This window comes from Castor canadensis, chromosome 8, assembly GCF_047511655.1.
Source record: "Castor canadensis chromosome 8, mCasCan1.hap1v2, whole genome shotgun sequence".
NCBI lineage: Eukaryota > Metazoa > Chordata > Mammalia > Rodentia > Castoridae > Castor > Castor canadensis.
Genome location: NC_133393.1, coordinates 22,000,270 through 22,019,802, shown reverse-complemented (window position 1 = coordinate 22,019,802; position 19,533 = coordinate 22,000,270). Strand labels below are relative to the sequence as shown.

At 42.1% G+C, this 19,533-nt stretch overlaps 1 long non-coding RNA gene and 1 pseudogene across 1 annotated transcript in view; one reads left to right on the top strand and one right to left on the bottom strand.

Annotated features, from left to right (window-relative positions):
• The window catches only part of LOC141425650 (uncharacterized), a 32,307-nt gene that overhangs the window by 10,515 nt on the left and 2,259 nt on the right, over window positions 1-19,533 (top strand). The window contains exons 3-4 of the long non-coding RNA XR_012450680.1: window positions 18,193-18,264; window positions 18,902-19,015. This is a non-coding gene — a long non-coding RNA (uncharacterized lncRNA). The remainder of the gene's footprint in view (window positions 1-18,192; window positions 18,265-18,901; window positions 19,016-19,533) is intronic.
• LOC109686674 (small ubiquitin-related modifier 2 pseudogene) lies at window positions 14,663-15,622 on the bottom strand (annotated as a pseudogene).

Below are 19,533 nucleotides of genomic sequence, written 5' to 3'. Positions count from 1 at the left end.
TAAGCCTGGCTAAATATACACATGTAAAAGATATTGCACTTTAAGATAAACAATAAACAAACTACATTTACCCAAAGCAGTGACTTTCTACTGGAAAATTCTAGAACACAACTGTAGGATGAGAGTGGCTAGAAAGCAGGGCATTCCCAGGACCCTCAGATCATGTGATAACTTTTACTCTAAGACTCTCAGGTGTGCTTTATTACTTCAATTATTTTTAGGAAATGTGATCCCTCTAAGCGTGGGTTTTCTTTCACTTCTCATCTCCCTAACCCAAATGTTGTCACTGGGCCAGTGAGGAGATGTCAGCAGCAGTGACACTCACCGCAAGCTCTGCTATTGGCATCCACGTCTCCCCGGAGTCAGATCTTCACGTTACCTGGTCTCCCTCTTCCTCTTTCTTGGCGCTGAGCATTGATCCAGAATGTGGGAGTTAGGGGAATTGCTGATGTAGACGATGAGCTTCCTTCTTCCACAACGGCTTTTCAGTGCCATCCTCTGTGCGGCACTGGGGACAGGGATAGTGACAGGAAGGAAGAGTGGTGGAGGTTGTTCCAAGAGCAGGCAGACCGGCAAGGACCTCTCTAACAATCTCCAGTGACCTATGCAAGAATCTTACCTCCTGAAGTCCACCTCTGCTTCAGGCCCTACTCACCATCATTTGTGAGTTTTAGTAGCTAAGGAATCCAAAAAGTGAAGCTGGGCAGTTGATACAGACCTGGGATGCCAGAACTTGGGAGGCTAAGGCAAGTTTGAAGCCAGCCTGAGCTACATACTGAGACCCTGTCTTAAACCCCACCCCCCAAAAGAGCTAGGCGCAGTGGTTCATGCCTATAATTCCAGTCACTTGGGAGGCAGAGACTGGGAGGATCAAGGTTTCAGGTAAACCCAGGCAACAAATAAGCAGGGCATGGTGGTACACATCTGTAATCCCAGTTATGCTACAGGCATAGGTAGGAGATCACTATTAGAAGCCAACCCAGGGAAAACACAAGAGACCCTTTCAAAAAATAACTAAAGCAAAAAGGGGTGGAGGCCTGGCTCAAGTGGTAGAGAACTGCCTAGCAAGCACAAGGCCCTGAGTCAAACTCTAGACCCTAGTACTGCCCCCCAAAAAATCTCTAAAATATGCCCAGTTCTGCACAAATTAGTTGATTTATTCAAATTCCCTCTCCATATTTATCCATAAATGTCTTCCATCACAATCCATCAAGAATGAGTACAGTAGCCGGGGATGTAGCTCAGTGGTAAAGTGCATCTTAGCATGCACAAGATCCTGGGTTCCATTACCACCACTGCAAAAAAAAAGAGCGCAAAGATGCACCACATGCCCTCCCTTCACCTGGAAGCTTAGAGGGAGATGGTATTTTAAGAGTTAACTTTAAAATCTCTTCCTTTTACTGTGTTCTTCCTTAGCCCTCCATCATCATAACTGACAAAAAGTCTGAATATGAGCTTCCTTATCAATTCTCATTGTCCTGACAACAGACTCTGCAGTCAGTCACATTCTGCCCTTTGGAGCCAGCCATGGACTTTTCCAGATTTGCACAGAAAATGCAGGCTTCCGTGGCTGGCTCTCCCCACCCACCACCTCCGCTCTTGTTGCTGTGAAACTCCTTTGTTCCTGCTGTCCTCACCACGCCTGTATGGGTCCCAAGCATGCTGAACACAGTTTCTCTTACACACATCCTTGCAGCTGGACCTTATCAGCGGCTTAGTCTGCCAGAAACTAGTGATGCTGCCTTTCACCCACTGTATATTGGATAGAGAGAAATGTCTACCAGAATTTTCCATGAACAGAGCATCTTCAAAGCTCTGCACACATTGAGGTTCATCCTTTCCCTAACACTTTCCCTCCCTCCCTCTGCTATCAATCTGCTCTGAAGTCCCTCCCAACCTGTCCCATCACAGAAGTATCTCATGATGACTGGAATCTCACATTCAAGAGACAATCTGAAGCGGACATACCAAGGAGGGAGTCTAGGAAGTCCATAAAGCTGTGGGGAAAAGGGGCAGTTTGTCTCACTCAGGCCTCGCACCTGCCTGTGCTTAGTGGTCACCCCAGGAATGAAAACCAGCAGTCTCTTCATTACCCTTCTTCTTTTTTTTTTTTTTTACACAGACAAACTCATTTAATCCTCATGACAACAAGACACTCTCTCTCTCTCTCTCTCTCTCTCTCTCTCTCTCTCTCTCTCTCTCTCTCCTCCATCTAACAAGTGAGAAAAATGAGACACAGAAAGGTTAATATCTTGCCCGAGATCACAGAGCCAGTGAGAAGAGCAAGATGCAGGTCAAGGCTTCCCTCCCTGCAGAATGTACCCTTGTCACTTGTGCTCTACCTCTCAAACTATCAGCTTGACAGGACTGGAAAGGAGGGAGGTGGCCTCTCAGAGCCAAGCACTTGGCAAACACCTGTATGCTTCAACCTCAAAAGAACTCAATGAAGGATGTTAAGAGTCACTGCCAAGACAGAGAAATTAGGTCAGCCCAGAAAGGGTGGAGCTGAAATACAAACCTTGCCTGAGCTCTATCCACTAGGTGTCCCTTCCCCAACCAAAGGAGCCAGAGAGACTGGAGAACAGAAGGGAGGAAGAGGAGGTGGGGGTGAGGAGGCTAGAGGGTGTTCCAGAGGTCTTCCTTGGGTCTGGCATCTGCTTCTGGCTTCCTTGAATTACCCTTCTTCTCATGCCCTGAAACCACGCCTACGGCTGAGTCGTCAGCCTTCTGCTCTTCTCTTTGCTCACACTGCTTTAAAGAACTCAGGCAGGCCTGTGGCTTCCTTCACATCTACACTAATCTCAGTCTCCACACTGGCTGTCAGGAGCATCTACCTCAACATCATCCCAAACATCTACCATTTGCTCTTTCACTGGAGAATTATCTCCCAGATTGGCAATGGTTTTGCCAGTCTCTCCGCTGCCTGGGTTTAGTTTTATATATGTGTCTTCTTTCCCATCGTCCTCTACCTTCTACTGCCTTTAAACAAGCACTCTGTCACCCAAGCCATGCCTCCAGCCCTTTTCTTTTTGTCTCTGTTTTTATGTTTTTAAGACAAGTCTCACCACTTTCTTTGCCAGGAGTAGTTTCTAACACAATTTTCCTGCCTCAACCTCCCAAGAGGCTGTAATTATAAACATGTGCCACCATGCCAGACTACCTTCAGCTGCATTAAAGACTTAGAAATTGCCCCCAGAATATCCACCACTGAATGATGTTCCAATGAAGGAGTCTCCCTCACTGACTCATTCTATCAGTACATCTGATCGACGGGTGTTCTTCTGTTCATTCATACACGCAGTCAGTCTGTTCTTCCACCTGTTCCCCACAATCATAACCAGTACATTGATCCATTTACATATGAATTCCTGCCATACTACAGTATACTTCTAACTTAATATAACTCTATTCTTGTACATTAAACTTTCCCTATAAATACTTAAGTGCTAATTTGGAGGCTTCTACAATAAATATGCCAAATTTTCTTCCCTCTTACAATTTCAGTACGGGGGGTGCAAACAAAGCAATTACAATGTTAAGCTTATGCCTCGCACTCGGTGTAGAATATATCTTTACTAGGGAGTAGATATGCATAGAATACTCTAGAGTCTCCAATTAATGAGTTTTTATTTTATACCTTGTAAAAATTAAACCAAGGATGGCCAGAGCCACATTGCGTGCTAAAGCACCTTTGTTTTTGTGGGCTTCTTCCTCTATAAAAGTAAAACTTATATTTTGGGATTGGGTTAAAGCTCAGTAGTACAGCATGTGCTTAGCACACACACACGGCTGGGTGTTCAATTCCCAGAACACAAAAGAATTATGTTTTGTGACTAATTGGCACAAAGAAGAATATAATCCAAGTTGGATTATGTCAACTTTTCTTCTAATTTTAAAAAAATTCAAGTGTTTCGTGGGCTCCTAAAAACATCATCTGAGGCACTCTGCCGGCCATGCCTTAATGGCTAAGCAGGCCTTGGGATGATTAGGCAAGGGCACACCTACCTTCTGTTATCCACTGAATTTGCTGTGCCTTATGGATTTTTTTTCTTCTGTTGCTGGTGATCATTGATTATAGATTTTTCTTTTTGCTTGGAATTCCTGTAAGACCTGCAGCTATGCCTGTCTGCACAGCTCACTTAGGGGATGGGAGAAGAGCTTATGAATATTTGCACTCCAGCCTGTTTTCAGTGAAAGAGGAGACGGGACAGGACAGCCACTCAGCAGATTCCCTTGGTCATTAGTCTTCTGATTTTGAAGACTCCTGGTTGATAACAGCCACATTCATTGTTCTATGCTAGAAACACACCATCTAATAAGTCACTGTTCTTTTGTTACTCCAGTTTAACTTCCCCTTGTCTGAATCTCCAGAGTGTCTGTGGTCACTTCATTGCTACATCACCAGAGGAAAAGTATGATGGAAGAGCAGTCAGAATGGAGAGAGACAGCAGCCTTAATTATTCACTCCTCAATTATCACAATTTTGCAAATTACATGAAAACATATGATCACGTCGAAAGACTCCTGCAAGAAGGGCCCTAGATTTTAAGTTTCTTTAGCTCAATGGTATGTCAATGTCTGCACTGGGACAATTTCATCCATGTACTCTCTCCTTTTTCTCTTCTCTCTTTTCTCTGGCCTTTGCCCTCTCTCATCTTCTTTTTTCTATCAGTCTTTCCACATATTTCTTTTTCCATGTTTGCAAACTGGTTGTAATTAAGAAACAGACAATACTTAATGCTTTAGTAAGTTTGTTTATTTACATAATAAAATTCCATATTCTAAATTCTCAATTTTTAAAATATATAAGTGAATATTTCATTACACCTTGTTTTTCTAAAACAAAAGGTAAATTGCATGTTTTGGAAGATTTTTTTCCTACTACTAATAGGACTTACCCTTAGGACGTTTCCAGTAAATCATTGTGAGAGGTACAAATGATATCACCCCTATTCTTTTTCTCATTTCCTGCTGCCTCTCCCTGTAGAAGTTGATAGTTTTTAAATATATACTTTCCGTAATCTCAATCTTTTCTGATTTGCCCAGTTGTCTCCTAGAAATTTCAGAATCAAGCAATTCAGATCAGCAAGTCAGAAATCCTGCTTCCTTCTTCCTTGTAAATGCTACAACAACTTCTTCCTTGGTAGAAATTTCTGAATATTTCTGGGTTTTATTTGAAAAGCTATCATTCTAACACATCAGTTCTCTAATGACAGTTGAAGAGTCACATCTGAGTTCATAGTCACAGTCCATTTCAAGGACAGAATACAGCTGGCACCTTGAGTTGGAAGGGCTTGATCACAGCTTCTTAAAAACAGAAGTAATTCAGAAAGGCTCCCCAGCTCTCTAATAGGTTCCTACTCAGTATAAGGTAGAGAGGATTCTAGGAGGCCAACCAGTCTTTTTGATCCAATATTAAATTATAAAAACAGATGTGGAAGCTAAATTTCTCAGTAGATCTAGTTAAGCATTGATCAATACTGTGATCATGAGAAACTGAACAGGTTCCTAAGAGCTGTAACCTGGATAAAAGAAAAGACTCCAGAGGTTATGCATTGCTGCAGTTTATCTTGGAAGCTCTTTATTTCTCCATTGATTTTCAAGAATAACTTAACTGGGTAGACTGTTCTTGGTTTGCAGTTACTTACACTCAGGACTTGAAATATGTCATTCCACCTTTTCCTGGCTTTTAAGGTTTCTGCTAAGAGGTCTGAGGTTTGCCTTTGTAAGTAAGCTGAAATTTTTCTTTCTGCTTGCAATATCTTTTCTCTGTTCCCTGAACTTGGCATTTTAACTACAATGTTGTATGGAGAGGTTCTTTTCCGGTCCAGTCTATTTTGCTTCCTGTATTTGTATCTTCTCCTAGATTTGGGGAATTTTCTGCAATAATTTCATTGAATAACTTTCTTATGCCTTTAGTTTGTACCTCAGCTCCCCCTCTACCTTGTGAGCTCTTAAGTTTGGCCTCTTTATCATCTCCCAGATTTTTTGGAAAGTTGTATTCATGCTTGTTTTTTTTTTTTTCTTTTTCCCTTTATTGCTATCTAAATGTAAAATATCCTTGGCCTGCCTTCATCCCTAATATTCTTTCTTCTGCTGGTTTAGTCTATTAGGTTTGTTTTCCATTGTGCTTTTGATTTGTTTTGCTGAATTTTTCACTTCCAACACATCTGGGTTTGGGTTTTTTTGTCTTTATTTTGTTTTTCAGAATCTCAATACCCTTACTGAACTTCCCATCCATATCACTGACTTTCTTCTCCAGGCCTTGAGTTGACTTCCTTACTTCATTCAGCTGTCTAGTTCCTGTGGGGTCATTGCTCATTTTTTAAAAAGTAGACTTTTAGGGCTGAGGACATAGCTCAAGTGGTACAGCACCTGCCTAGCAAGCACAAGGCTCTGGGTTCAAACCCCAGCACCACTAAAAGTAGACTTTTGAATTATTTGGCATTTTAACCATTTCAGTATCTCTCAATTTAGTTATTGGGGAATTATAAACTTTTGGAGGAAGTATGTAACCTTGATTTTTCATATTTCTTGTGATTCCATATTGTGATTGCACATCTGCTGTGGTACAGGTTATTATTTATTTATTTATTATTGTCAGAATCTTCTTAGTGGAGAGTCTTCTCTTAGAGTCACTTTCCATACTATCATTCAAAGGAGAGAAAGCAGACAGCAGTAACAAAAATAACAATTAAGATATTAATTGCAGATATTGAAAAACAAAACAGTTGAAAACATTACTACACCCCCAATAAGGTTAGAAAATAAAGAAAGGGACTACTTAGAGGATACACTAGGAGTTTTAAAATTATTACATCTAGAGGCATTTATTTACCTACATTTATAAGTTTGTAAAAAAGAATGGACGGGGAAAGGAAGAGGGAGCAGAAGATGAAAAATAAAGAGAGGAAAAGAATATGGATAGAGGTATGGGAAATACTAGAATAATGGTGAGAGAGAGTAGGGTAAAATAAGTATAGCAAAATACAGAACAGTCAAAAGAAGAATACATAGAAAAAGAATTGACAGATGGGGCTGCATCAAATTAAAAACTTTCTGCACACTAAAGGGAACAATTATTACAGTAAAGAGATAGCCTATATAGTAAAAGAAAATCTTTGAAAGCTATTCATCTAACAAGGGACCAATATCCAGAGTACATAAGAGATCCAAAAATTAACAAATAAAACAACTAATAACCAAAAAAACCAAATAATCTAGCTAATAAGTGGGCAAATGAATCTAACAGTCTTCAAAAGAAGGACAAATGACCAATAAACTCATGAAGAATCATTCAACATCCTTAGCCCTGAGGGAAGTACAAATCAAAACTATACTGAGATTCCATCTCACCCCAGTCATAATTGCAATCATCAAGAAAACAAACAATAACAAATGTTGGTGAGGATAGGAGGAAGAGAAAGCAATCCTTAGTCACTGTTGGGGGGATGTAAGTTCCTGCAACCACTATGGAAATCAGTTTAGAGATTCCTCAAAAAAACTAAGAATAGAACTACCATATAACTCTACCATACCACTCCTGGGCATATACCTGCAGGAATATAAGTCAGGTCACAACAGAGATACCTGCACACTTGTGCTTATTGGGCACAATTCATAAAAGCCAAGTTAGGGAATCAGCCTAGGTGTCCATTAACTGATAAATAAGTATGAGATACATACATATATATTATTCAGCCATAAAGAAGGATGAAATTATGTCATTTGCAGGAAAATGGATAGAAGTAGAAATCATCTACTTCTAAGTGAAAAAAGACACTCAGAAAGACAATTGTCACATTTCTCTCATATGTGTAATCTAGATACACACACACAAACACGAAGACATGAACCTAAACAGGACTAATTGGAGAAGAAGGGCCAGGAGAGGGGAAGGGGACAAAGGAAGATGTTAGGGTGTGAATAGGCTCAAAGTACATTATATACTTGTGTGGAAATGTCATAATGAAACCCATTATTTTGTACAATAAAAAATGGAGGTACATTGAACATATGAACAAACTTTTAAAAAGAGAAAAGACTCCTGGTCCAACACCAATATACATTCCTTAGGAAAGCACAATATGAATCTCCAAAGGAAAATAATCTCTTTGAGCAAAGATCAAAACTATTCTACCACCTAGTAACAAGCATAAGGACTGCCTAGAGGACAGACATGATTTCTAGTGGCCATGTTATAAGAAACTAAGGAATAGTTGACATAATCATCCAATTAGCAGTGTGTTGCCTGAAGGCCAAACAAGGGAATCTCCACCAGGTTTAATAAGTTATGATTGGCAAATAAAACTATATGTATTTATTGTACACAAACTGATGTTCAGAGGTGGAATTTTGAAGGGGACCATTCAAAAATTAATTAACTTAATTTCATATATTGACTATCTATTGATTTATAACAGATCACTCCAAACTTAGATGTTCATTATCTCAAATACTTTCTAAGGGTCAAGAATATAAAAGCAGCTAAGTGGGCTAGTTATGGTTAATGAGTTGTGGTCAACATTGATCAAGGCTTACCTGGAGCTAGGAATCTGCTTCTGAGTTTACTCACATGGTTGTTTGCAATCATCACAACCCATCTGGATATTAGATGGAAGCTTTGGGTCCTCATCATATTGTCCTTGCTTAGGGCACTCATAACACAGCAGCTCATATCACCAGAGTGAATGATCCGAGAAAAAGAGTAACCAAGTCAGAAACTACAGTGCCATTTATTTTAAGTTTTTTTTCAAAGTAGTAGAGTTTTATTGAGAGTCAGAGAGAGATAGTGAAAGCAAGAAAGTACACTTCCCCAAGGAAGGGAGGAGTAGGCTCTGAGCAAGGTGACTTAACAGTAGTACCTGTAGCTCAAGAGCCTGCAGTGTCATTTATAACCTGGTCTTGATAATGACATGCTATCATTTCTAAGTTATTCTGATGGTCACTCAGCCCTATATTGGTATAATGTGGGAGGGGGATACAGAGAGGTGTGACTATCAGATATGGGGATTATTGAGTTCCATCTTAGAAGCTAGTTACCTCAGTTGTATAGCCAGCTAGACTGACCTTGGTTAGGTTGGGTACTTATTCGATAAGGTTTAAGAAGATGTTTTAAGAGTCTATGAGTGTATGCCACCAGCTCTTAACATTTTGAAAGGAAAAGCCCATGGGCCACACGGAGGGAAAGTAGAAAGCTGATGCTAATGTAATGTTTTTAAGGTTCTAGGGATCAAACCCAGGGCCTTGCATATGCTAGAGAAATGCTTTTACAACTGTGTTGCTTTTTAAATTCTTTCAAATCTGAGACCTGTGAGACCCTGGACATTTTAGGGAGGCATGCTCTGTAAAATGAACTACATGGAAAAGACTTACAAGTAAAAATGATTTGGGATGACAGAAAGAAGTACAAAGGATAGGAACATTATATTTGTGTATGGAAGTGGAAGAAGAGGAGGCTGGAAATTTGGACTGGGGCTAGGTGGTGGGGAAAGTCAGGAATTTTGGATTATGGTAGCTAGGGTGGCTGCAACTTCCAAGTGTAGAGAGAAAACAAAGGAGCCTACACTGGCTGAGGAACCCAAGGAAATACTACTACCCTATGTGCCACTCTGTCCACCTCTGCCACCAGTGCCCAGTTCTGCACTCCCACCTCTAACACTGGATGGAGAAGCTCAAGGGACAGTCACACCTGCAAAATCTGGTTCAAAAGCCTCAGGGGCCTCAACTCCCCTGACCTCCCTGAGTCCTATGGACCCCAGACCCACTCTGAGTCTGCCAGTGCTCACCCCACATCCTCCACTCAATTGGGAACATCTAACCAGTCTTTGTGAGGACCCCGCCTCTCCTCAGACACCCACTGCCCTGCAGATGCCCCTGAGGGAAGCCCAGAACCCCATGTGTTATGACCAGGGCCAAATACAAGGAGGAGAATGGGTACTCATCTATCAGTCATTTACCACCACAGACCTCCTCAACTGGAAGCATCACACCCCCTCATTCACGGAAATGCCTCAGGCTCTGATTGATTTGATGCAGTCTATCATCCAGACTCACAAGCCCACCTGGACAGACTGTCAACAGCTTCTTCTGACTCTATTTAATACTGAAAAGTGACACCATATAATGCTGGTAGCTCTAAAGTGTCTAGAATATCAAGCTGCTGAGGGCACCCAAAACACCCAAGCATATGCTCAGGCCCATTTCCCCAAGGAAGACCCCCAATGGGACTCCAGTAATGGCCAAGATTGCCAGCCACTTGAACGGTATCAGGAGGCTTTATTGGGAGGCATGAAGAAAGGAAGAAAAAAGCTGTGAACATGAGCAAAACATCAGAAGTCCTCCAAGGACCATATGAGAGTGCAAGCCAATTCTATGAGCATTTATGTGAGGCCTTCCATTTGTACACCCCTTTGACCTGGAGGCCACTGAAAACCAGTGGATGATCAATGCCACTTTTGTTGGCCAGGCCCATGAAGAAATTGGAGGAATTTGCTGGAGTGAATGCTAGTCAGTTTCTGGAGGTGGCCACAAAGGTTTTTGCCAATGTAGATCAGGAGGCTAGGCAGGATGTCAACAGGAAAATGAAAAAGCAACTGGACTTCCTTGTAGCAGCCCTTGCTGGACAGTCAGATGGGCCTCACCAAGCTAATCCAGGCAGAGGCAGAGGCAATCCCTGAGGATGGTGACAAATGCCTCCAGGACATCCCCATCCTAGGGAGAAACTAGGGCAAAATCAATGTGCCTACTGTCATCAGGAAGAGCACTGAAAGAATGAATGTCCCCAATGGGCCAGGGACTCCCAAATGCCCCCCAGACCAGAGGAAGAGGCCAAGTTGTCAAAGAAAAATATCAGCCTACCCACAGGGGAGCCACCCCCTGGGAGGAAAACATTGTTGGTCTGGCAGGCCTGGAAGGCTATGAGGAAGACTAGGACAGACCAGGCTCCATTCAACTGAGCCCCCAGGAGCCTGTGGTCTGAATGAAAATAGGGGGCCATCCAATTGATCTCACGGTGGATATGGGAACAAAACATTCAGTTGTGACCCAACTAGTGGGTCCTCATTCCAACAAGCATACAACTATTATTGGGGCTACAGGGGACCGAGTCTTCCACCCCTTCGTAGTGTCCAGACAATGCAATCTTAGGAGTCATGAAGTAAGGCATGAATTTCTCTACCTCCCTGACTGCCCTGTGTGCCTGATGGGCAGGGACTTGTTATGCAAACTGGAGACACAGATAACCTTTGACTCAGATGGCACAACAACCTTAAATTTGAGAGGACCTGAGGCAAAGACTCTAATCCTCACAGTTAAACAAGAAGAGGAATGGCAACTCTATGTCCCTGAAGGAAGGCTGCTTGAGATTCCTAAACTTCCCTTTAAGATTCCAGGTGTATGGGCTGAAGACAACTCCCCAAGTCTGGCCCAAAATGTGCTGCCAGTAGTGGTGGAACTAAAGCCGGGAGCCACCTGTGAGCCAGAAACAGTACTTCATTCCTTGCAAGGCCCAGGTAAGAATTAAAAAACACCTTGACAGACTCTTAAAATATGGGATCCTCCAACCTTTTAAGTCATCCTGGAACACCCCCTTATTACTAGTCCAGAAACTGGGGACTGAGGATTTTAGGCCAGTTCAGGACCTCCAGGCAGTAAATTCAGCAACTGTTACTTTGCACCCCATAGTCCCAAATCCGTACACACTTTTAGGTCTTGTTCCAGCTGAGGCAAAGTTTTTTTACCTGCCTAGATCTTAAAGACACATCCATCTGCATCCAGCTGGCCCCACAGAGCCTGCCTATTTTTGCCTTCCAATGAGAAGATCCCAACACTGGGGAAAAGGGGCAATCAACCTGGACTCAGTTGCCTCAAGGTTTCAAAAATTCGCCCACTATTTTTGGAACTGCCTTGGCATCCAACCTAAAAGCCTTCTCAGCCAACCAGCATGGCTGCACACTCCTCCAGTATGTAGATGACCTCCTGCTGGCTGGACCAATTCAGGAGGACTGTATGGAAGGGATGCGCCTTCTCCTTTCTCTTTTATGAGAAGCAAGATACAAAGTCTCTAGGAAAAAGGCCCAGATTTGCCAAAACACTGTCAAATACATCAGCTTTCACCTGTCCCAGGGGCAATGCAGGCTCAGCCCTGACAGGAATCAGGCTATATGTTCCATTTCAGCCCCTAACACTAATAATAGTGTTTTGGGGAGCTGCAGGTTTCTGCTGAGTCTGGATCCCTAACTACTCCCCCCCTTGGCTTATGAAGCCACAAAGTGTGGAGAACAGGAGTTTTTAGTGTGAGGGAAGGAGCAAGAGAAAGCCTTTAAAGAGATCAAGAAGATACTCACAAATGCCCCTGCTCTGGGCCTGATGGATGTGATGGAGCCCTTTTTCCTGTATGTCCATGAGCAAAAGGGAACAGCTATTGGGGTCCTGACTCAGTTACTGGGCTCCTGGCACTGTCTGGTGGCTTACTTGTCAAAACAACTTGATGTTGTTTCCCAAGGCTGGCTGCCTTGCCTGCATGCCCTAGCATCCACCACTGCCCTGGTGACAGAAGCAGACAAGCTTACCCTAGGGCAAAAACTCACTGTCTGTGTTCCCCACTCCGTCCTGACACTCATGGAATATGAGGGAAATTATTGGCTGACCAACTCTCGGATGGTCAAATACCAGAGTATGCTATGTGAAAACCCACACATCGGCTGAAGGTTGTTAAGACTCTAAGCCCCGCCACTCTACTGCCGACTGACTTGGGCTCCCTGGAGCATGACTGCTTAGAGGTTATGGATGAGGTTTTCTCGAGCTGGCCAGATCTAACCAATCAGCCTATTGGCAATCTGGACATTGACTATTTCACAGATGGCAGCAGCTTTGTCCGGGACAGCACACACTTTGCTGGGTGTGTGGTGGTGACTTTGGACTCAGCTATTGAGGCTTGCCTGCTGGCAGTTGGGACCTTTGCACAAAAGGCTGAACTTGTCACCCTCACTCAGGCACTCCCGCTCCCTAGAGGAGTACAACTAAACATCTACACTGACTCTAAATATGCCTTCAAAGCCATTCATGTCCATGGACCTTATGTAAAAAGAGGAGACTCATTAACTCAAAAGGAAAAATATCAAGTATAGGCAGGAAATCCTCAAACTGCTAGATGCTGTGTGGGCCCCAAAATAAGTGGCAGTTTTACATTACCAAGGGCACCAGAATAGAGATACAATTGCCCAGGGAAACTGAAAAGCTGACAAAGAGGCCAAAAAAGCAGCCCTCATGAGGGGACCAGCCCCAACTGTTCTGACCGCTGCCTTGTTCCTATGCCCCTTAGGTGAATGGGACCATGGTACACACCACAAGAACAGGCTTGGTTTAAGACTGAGGAGGGAAATTTTCTACCAAACGATGGTGGAAGTTTGCTGATGGTTGCATTGCCATACCTGATTTGCTGGCCCCTACATTTGTTAAACAGTTCCAAGAAGGAACTCATTCAGGGTGAACAGCCCTTGAGACCACTCTGGCCCTGCATTTTTATGTCCCTAAGCTGTCTAGCATAAGTAAGACAGTATGTGAGAGATGTACCCTATGTGTTAAAAATAACCCCAGACAAAGGCTGAGAGCTCCCCTTCAGGTGCAGAGTGTTGGTGGAACTCCTCCTGAAAACTTGATCATGGACTTCACTGAAATGCCACAAGCTTGAGGATGCAAATATCTGTTGGTGTTTGCCTGTACCTTCTCAGGATGGGTAGAAGCCTTCACCACACGAACGGAAAAGACCCAGGAGGTGGCCAGATGTCTGTTAAAGGAAATCATCCCTTGATTTGAAATGCCTGTGTCTATTTGGTTGGATAATGGGCCAGCCTTTCTGGCAGAGGTGGTACAGCTAATGGCTAAAGGCTTAGGAATCACCTGAAAATTACATATGGCCTGCTGCCCCCAGAGTTCAGGGAAAGTGGAGTGCATGAATAGAACCCTAAAATTACAGTTAGAAAAACTGTATTAGGAGACCCATCTGCAGTGGGATCAATTACTGCCCATAGTATTACTAAGGATTAGATTTAGTTCCATGAAGTGGACAGTGCTCTCATCTTTTGACATCCTTTATGGATACCCATCCCCCTTAATCAAGAGCATAAGGGGGGGCCTGAAGAAAATAGGTGACCTCACCTTGAGGCAGCAGATGCAGGCCCTCAGGTTGACTTTCTCAAAGATCAATGACTGGGTCTGGGAGAGACTTTCTGTCAGCCTAACAACTCCCACACACCCTTACAGGCCAGGGGATGCCATCTGGGTAAAGGAATGGAATGTCCAACCATTAAAGCCTTGTTGAAGAGCCCCTTCTGTTATTATTTTGTCTATCCCCACTGCAGTCAAAGTAGCAGAGATTGCTCCTTGGATCCACTAAAGCTGAGTCAAGCCAGATTCTGTCTAGTGGGAATGCATCCCCTATCTGGATTAATGGTGTGGAATCACCCTCCAGAATGTCAGTGCCCTTCCTCGGCAGGACTCTGCTTCCTGGGAAACAACAGGGGACCACAAACAATGAGATAACAGCCCTACTCTAGTCTATGAATGGCAGAAGCTTGAGGAATCAACCATCTAATGGGATAGGCTAGTTGTTTTCTGTCAGTTATTTTTTTTTAAACAAGAAGTTTATTTAAACAACAAGATGCTGGACTTGAAGGGAAAACTATCTACTTTTTTTTTTTAAAGAGTAATTTACCCCTACTTAAAGACAGATTGCCCTACATGTAACAGCTACGTACAAAAAAGTTATAAAATTGTCCTTGGTTTTACAATGATAAATGAAAACATTAAAATTCTCCAATCAAACAAGGTATGCAAGGATTTTTATGTTGTTGGGTTTTTTTGTTAAAACAGTGAAAGCAAAATAACTTACTGGAATATAAAGATAAAAGCTGAATGAGCATGCCACTAATGGAGAAAGGGGATATTTTCACAGAACCAGTATTTTTCCCCATTCCAACTCCATTTGATGTTTATCAAAACATACCATTGGCCATTTAGTAAAAAAAGAAAAAAGAAAAAAAGAAAAGCAATATGCTTGTGCACATACACCAGTTACTTTATGTACAATAAAGGAATGGGGAAAGGGGAAAATGAAAGAATAGAGAAAACTATACTGTAGTAGTCAGGAAGTGGTGGAACCAAATTGCAGTTTTCTAATTGAGAATGTATTCTTGGTCTATTAGAACAACAAAGTTCTGAAGTAGCAGGTTCCCTTTTTAGTAGACACCTTCTGTCTGCTGCTGGAACACATCAATTGTATCTTCATCCTCCATTTCCAACTGTGCAGGTGTGTCTGTTTCATTGATTGGCTGCCCATCAAATCGGAATCTGATCTGCCTCATTGACAAACCCTGTCATTCACAATAGGCTTTCATTAGTTTACTAAGTGTTGTATGCCTCTTAATCTTAAACTGCACCACAGAACCATCCTGCCCCGCCACCTTCAAATTAATATGATCGTTGTTCTCAGTCTTGACTCCTTCCTTGGGCTTTTCGTCGGCCATGGCAAACGCCAGAGTCTCCTCAGCTGCTGCTTCACAAAAGAGATACCCGGTCCACACTGAACGAGCACACAAGCAGCACCACAGCGGCAGAAGGAGGCAGCGGTGGACCCTGTTGGTTATTTTACTATAATGCATTGTCACCCCTTGTCTGTATCCATTGCTGTAGTTCTCACCCTAACTTTTACCATAGGTTTGGTGGAAACCACCATAGCCAACTGGACCCATGATGAAAAGCTTTTATTAGCTCTTGTCTACCTCTTTTGGGCAGTATATATAATTACTATTTATTGTTACTGATCTGGTTTCCCTTTGTGGTCCCAGAGCCCTCATCCTGTGACCTATGTATGCGTACTACTCAAGCAGGAAGTGTTGTCACCAGGACTTTGCTTTTCCATACTTACTATTCCTGTGCAGGCTCCATCATCAGGTCATGCACTTGCAACCATACCACCTATCTAGTGTGCTCCCATGGTAATCAGCATATCTGCTTCAACCCCACTTAACACCCTCGGGAGCAATGGTTAGAGATCCTGAGCGACCGCAACCCTGGGAACCTCGTCAGCAGCACCCAGGTGTTTAACCCTGATAAACCAGTGTCAATGTGCTTTGATGCATCAAATGATAAGTGTATGTGCCAGAGAGACAACTCTTTGCCAGGATGTGGGATAACAGTGATGTGATGATGTGGGCTCCTACTGTTGTTGGTATTGGGCTGTGTTTCATGGGCTACTGGCAAAGGGCAAAACACATGGCCCTCTCACAAAGGGACAGCTGCCCCTGACTGCACTCCTGGCACCTGTAACCCTGTAAATTTCACTGTACTTAAGCCATCCAATTGAAAACAGGGACATATAATTAGTGTAAGGATAGATGAAAAGGGCCTTGACCCCAGGACTCTGATGCACCTCAAATTAGTAACTGATACCCATGAGAGATCCTCATACCAAGTTTTTCACTTCTTTTATGAGGAAATGAGGAGTGAATTTTCTATCTCTACCAAGGCCAGAAACTTGTTCCTCTCGCTGGCCGAGTCTATAGCTCAGACACTGAGTGTCACTTGCCTAGCAAGTGTAAGGCCCTAAGTTCAAACCCCAATACTGCCAAAAAAAAAAAAAAAAAAAAAAGCAAGAAAAGAAAATTGATTCAGGGTTCTTCAGTCAGTTTTGGTAATTTAAAAACTTCAAAGGAATGCTGTTTCGTATTGTTAAAAGAAAGCTTTCATACAATTAATTTAGCACAGTTTATTTAAGTGAGGAACAATTCATGAATCAGACAGCCCTCCAAACCTGGAGAGGTTTGCCCAGCAATGAGGGTAAGTATTTATGGAAAGAAATAGGAAGTGACATATAGGAAAAGCTTTATTGGTTATAGCTCTGTGTTTGCCTTATTTGGGCACAGTGTAATGAGCTATTTGCCTTACATGAATGGGGTCTGATCAGTTGTCAGAATGTGACTGATTGAACCTCAACTGCTCCGATTGGCTGAGACTCAAGTATTTATTACAAGAATATAATCTTAAGTTGCAGTTTGTTTACATCGCTAAATTAGGTTTCAATCGAAGAGCTCAAAATATGGAGGCAGCTTTAGGCCAAATTCAATTTGACAATATGAGCTATAAAGTTTATAAACACATTTTGGGTTTTTTTTAACATTTGTATGATCTGTTGTTATATACCCCACTTTTGTTCCTGATATTATGATTTGAATCTTTTCTTTACTTTTTGTTGTTTAAACTATCTAATCAAAGCTTTATCAATGCATTGGCTTTTTAAAGAACCAGTTTTGGAAGCTGGGCATGGTGGTTTATGCCTGTAATTCCAATGCTTGAGAGGCTAAGACAGGAGAGTTATGAGTTTGAGGCCAGCCTGGGCTACAGAATGAGACCCTGCCTCAAAAAAAAAATCCACAATTTTGTTAATTTTCTCTATCATTTGTCCATTCTTTATTTCACTTATTTTTGCTCTTACTACGAATCTTGGGTTGCTATGGCTTTGAATTCGGTAAATGTCCTGGTGGTTTTGCCCCCACTATGGTGCTATTAAGAGGGATGGAAGCCAGTTGTGGTGGCACAGGCCTCTAATGCCAGCACTCAGGAGACGCAGGCAGGAGGATCACAAGTTTGAGACCAGCCTGAGCTATGTTGAGAGTTCAAGCTCAGCCAGGGCTACATAAACGGACACTGTCTCTCCTAGTGTGAGGTGAGTAGGTTATTGAAGGAATTGCCTTCAGGAAGGATTAATGCTGGTCTCATGGAGTAAGTTCTCATGAAATTGGTGTCATCAAAAGCGTAAGACTGTCCCCTGCCTAGTCTGGCTTCCCGTTGCTACAGATTCCTCCTACACACAGCCAGTTCCCTTTCCATTTCTCAACCATGTTGTGATGCAGCCAAGGGGCCCTCATCAGAGACTGAACGGATGGGATCTCCAAACTGAGACCTTCAGCCTCCAAAACTGTGAGCAAATAAACCTCTTTATAAAGTATCCAGCCTCTGGTGTTTTGTTATAAAAGAGAAATTATTTATGGTTAATTTGTCTTCTTCTTCTAGCATCTTAAGAATGGAACTTAGATAATTGATATTTAGAGTTTTCCTATTTTCTAATCATGAAAGATACAAATTATTCTCTATTCCTGTATCACACAGACTTTTATTATTTTCTTTGGATAGGATCCCTCCATATATCCTGGATGACCTCAACTATGTAGCTCATGTGATCATGTGAACATGCCAGAATTACAGGTATGCACCACTATACCTGGGCACCACACAGGTTTTGATGCAGTGGTTTCATATTCATCCTGTTCAAAATACTTTCTAATTTTTCTCTGGACTCTTCTTTAACACAAGTGCTTTTTAAAAGTATGTTTTTTAATTCCTAAATACTTGAGATTTTCCAGCTATTTTTAGCTATGCTTTCTAATTTAATTCCACTGCAATCAGAGAATGTATTCTGCATGATTTTGACCATCCTAAGCTTACTGAGACTTTCTGTGACTCAGTATATAGCCTACCATCTGCAACATTTTATGTGGACTTGAAAATAATGTGTATTCTGGTGCCATTGGGTGGACTAATCTATAGATGTCTATTAGATCATGTTGATTGGTTGGTAATGTTATTCAAATATTCCAGTATATGTACTGATTTTTTGTTTAATTATTCTATTATTTAATGAAAGAATAGTGCTGGGATATTAAAACATAAGTGTGGCTCTGTCTATTTATGCTTTTATTGCTTTCATTTAATTTATCACATGGATGAGATGAAGCTTTTTATTAGGGGCACACACATTCAGGATTGCTATATGTTCTTGATATATATATGTTCCTCTTATCAGCATGAATTATTCCCACACACACCTTTTTTGTGGTTCCAGGAACAGAACACGCGCCATGCTCCCAGGTCTTTGGCTTTAGTTTGCTTCTCAGAGAGGGTCTCATGCTGAGTCCTGCAGCCCTCCTGCCGTGCCTTCAGAGTAGCTGGACAACAGGTATGAACCACCATGCCCAGCTTGTTTTCGAGATAGGGTCTCACTAACTTTTTGCCTGGGCTGGCCTCAAACCACAATCCTCCTGACTCTGCCTCCCAATCAGCTGGGATTGCAAGAGTGTGCCACCATGCCTTGCTAAACTATCCCTCTTTATTCCTGGTAAAATTTCTATATTTCTGACATTAATACAGCCACCAACATTCCCCTGGTTAGCATTTCTTGTCCATCCTTTTATTCGTTACTTATCTTTGTCTTCATATATAAAGCAAGCGCCATGTATACAGCACATAGTTGACCTATACTTTTTGTGTATGCACTCTAACGATACTTCTGTTAAGACTGCATTTTATTAATTGTCATGGTTGTTGTTGACTGCCTTATAATATGTTTTCTCTTTTATCACATTTTCCCTCTTGCTTCTTTATTTTGGATTAACTATGCATACTGTTGCATTTTACCTTCTCCATTGGCTTATTAGTGATATCTCTTTTTTTAGTAGTGTCTGCAGTGTTTGAAAT